The sequence below is a fragment of the Gossypium arboreum genome, chromosome 1, assembly GCF_025698485.1.
Source record: "Gossypium arboreum isolate Shixiya-1 chromosome 1, ASM2569848v2, whole genome shotgun sequence".
NCBI lineage: Eukaryota > Viridiplantae > Streptophyta > Magnoliopsida > Malvales > Malvaceae > Gossypium > Gossypium arboreum.
Genome location: NC_069070.1, coordinates 62,557,254 through 62,560,411, shown reverse-complemented (window position 1 = coordinate 62,560,411; position 3,158 = coordinate 62,557,254). Strand labels below are relative to the sequence as shown.

At 35.2% G+C, this 3,158-nt stretch overlaps 1 non-coding gene across 1 annotated transcript; it reads right to left on the bottom strand.

Annotated features, from left to right (window-relative positions):
* Window positions 1-2,010: 2,010 nt before the first annotated feature.
* Window positions 2,011-2,117, bottom strand: LOC128282293 (small nucleolar RNA R71). The gene has a single exon (XR_008272514.1). It is a non-coding gene; the product is annotated as a small nucleolar RNA R71 (small nucleolar RNA).
* Between the last annotated feature and the right edge of the window lie 1,041 nt (window positions 2,118-3,158).

Below are 3,158 nucleotides of genomic sequence, written 5' to 3'. Positions count from 1 at the left end.
TGATCAAATTAGAGATTTGCCCGAAGATTTAGATTTGACCGAGTCTCAGTCCCGAGTTATTATGGCATTTAAATATCTTAAAAATCAAGCAAAAGTCAGCTCAAATTCAACTAATTGTGGCCGGCCACTCATGGAAGAAGTTTGAAGGGACTAAACCCAACTATTTTTAGCAAACTACCCACCTCTCTTCACCTATAAATAAGACCCCTTCATTCTGTCATTTATCATCCTTCATTCCTCATCATTCTCTCTTCTCTCTCAATTCTCTTAGCATTTTCCATTACACACGCCTAGCATCATCTCTTCATAGAGATTTTAGCAATTAAGCCTCTTAAAGAGCCCTTGGTCAGCCACCTTGAAGAGCCATCAGCAAAGGAGCAAAATTAAGAAGCGAATGAGCCTCATCAGTCAGAGTCTTGGATGACAGCCACTCTAATTTGGGTTTAATCTTGCTTTTCTTTAATTTAATCTAAAAATATTTTCTCTGTCTTCTTTGTTCTTGTTTACAACAATGTTAGCTTAATTTTACTTAAGCTAGGATGATTGCTTTGATTAAACAATATTTATTTGATTCATGCTTATAATGTTTATGCCTTAATCGATCATGTTTTCAATTAAAATCAAGTTTGTATTTCGTTTTTACATGATTGTAATGCACCTGAATTAGCTGAGCGATCCTAACCAGACGATGGCTAGTGGACGCTTAATTGAAATGTGCATGCTCAATTTAGATCCTAACCTAATTAAATTGCAGGTTACATAACAACACTAACCAAGCTGTGTTATCTATATAGTTTTTAGATTTGTGTGATTAAACTGTTTCAAACCTAACACGTCCTTGTTGCCTCACACGAATGCTAAGAAACCCTTAGTAAATAAGGATCAGTAAAATGTGTAATTACTAAGCAAAGGATTCCGAAAGGGCCTAATGTGGTTTCCAAACTCATGAAAGATCGAGTTGCCATGGAATGTTTTTCCGAATGTTATTAATCATGTTGATAATAAATTGAGTTTAATTAAAGTAATTGTCCTAGTTTATTTATGTTATAATTGTTGCAAATTGTTTTAATTTGGCTAAAATCTATTTCATTCATATATTTTTCATACTTAGGATAATTTGTATTAGGGATCATTGCATTTAGTTTAATATATTCAATTTTAATCATCACTTCTCAACCATATTGTGTTTTTATTTACCAAATTCTTAAGGGTAATTTTACAATCAAGTGATTTAACACAAATACAACCCCTGTGGAGACAATAACTCGATACTTATTACTTGATAATGACTGTGTACACTTGCACAAACCTACGAGTTACAAGTTTTTGGCATTGTTATAGGGGACTATTAACTATTGCCATATTCATTTTTTTTTGTGAAATTATTTACTTCCAATTTGGTTTATTTCTAACATTACTAACTTATTCTTTTTAATTTTGTGATTTTCTTTTTAGGTGTTCATGAGCATAGATCAGATTATCGATTTACTCATTCTAGACCCTGAAATTGAGTTAACTTTTAGAAAAAAAAGTCATGAACGAATAGCTCAAAGACAAGTCGAGATGGACCTTGGAAATCAAAATCAAGACCAAGGTAATGAAGTCAATCATGTACAAAATCCCATCCTTGTTGATGATAAGGATCGATGCATCAGACAATATGTTGTGTCACTTTTTAGTGAGTTAAATCCAGGAATTAGAAGCCTAGATATTAAGGCAACCCAATTTGAATTGAAACTGGTGATGTTTTAAATGCTCCAAACATTGGGCCAATTTAGTGGTATGCCCACGGAAGATCAACATCTCTACCTTCGACTGTTTATGGAGGTGAATGATTCATTCAAGATAGCCAATGTGACTAAAGATGCACTAAAGTTGAAGTTGTTTCTGTACTCGTTGCGAGATCGAGTACGAGCATGGCTCAATTCATTTCCACCAAGTTCCATATCTACATTGCAAGAATTAACAGAAAGATTTTTGGTTATGTATTTCCCACCTAGCAAAAATGCTAAGTTGAGGAACGAGATCACAACCTTCCAACAATTGGATGATGAGTCTTTGTACGAGGCTTGGGAGCAATTTAAGAAGTTACTTCGTAAGTGTCCTCATCATGGGATTCCTCATTGTATCTAGTTCAAGACATCCTATAATGGTCTCAATGCACATACAAGATTGATGGTTGATGCTTCTACGAATGATGCAATTTTGTCTAAGTCTTATAATGAGGCTTATAATATCATCGAGAGGATCGCGAGTAATAACTATCAATGGCCAACAAATCGAACAACTTTAGGAAGACATGTAGTCAGAGTTCATGAAGTTGACACCCTCATTTTGTTATCAACTTAGGTATCATCTATTTTCTCTATGATAAAACAATTTGCCGTTAATAATTTTGCAGCTCAACCATCAAGTCTGTTTGAAGTAGTTTCCTGTGTGCACTGTGGGGAAGGTTATTCTTTTGAGAACTGCCTATCAAATCCTGAGTTAGTGTACTATGTGGGGAACCAACATCAAAATAGGAGTGGACAAGGACCCTAGTCTAACATCTACAATCCTTCATGGCGTAATCATCATAACTTTTCTTGGAGCAACCAAGGAAATGGACTGAACAACAACTTCTTGCAGCATAAACTCAACCAATCTCAAGGGTTTAATCAGCAAGCTCCAAAACCACCTCAAGATGAGGCATCAAATAGTTTGGAGAACTTGTTGAAAGCGTACATGGAAAAGAATGACACTTTGATCCAAAGCCAAGCTGCAACATGGAAAAATTTGGAAAACCAAATGGGTCTGTTAGCTACAGAGCTTCGTAATAGACCGCAAGGAACCTTACCGAGCAATACTGAGAATCCAAGAAATTTGGGTAAAGAACATATCAAGGCAGTGGCATTGCGAAGTGGTAAAATTTTGGAACCCCGATTGATTGATGTCGAAGATAAGCCCGTTAAGAAGAATCAACCAGCTATTGAAATTCTTACACCAAAAGAGTCAAAATCTACAAAGACTGACAAGGTAAATCCTAATTTAGTGAATTCAGATACTTTAACATCTTCTTTGGATGCAAATTTACCTACTCAGAAGAGTTTTCTGATTCAACTAAAAGTTCCATCACCTCCATATCCATAAATATTGCAGCAACAAAAGTAGAAACAGGA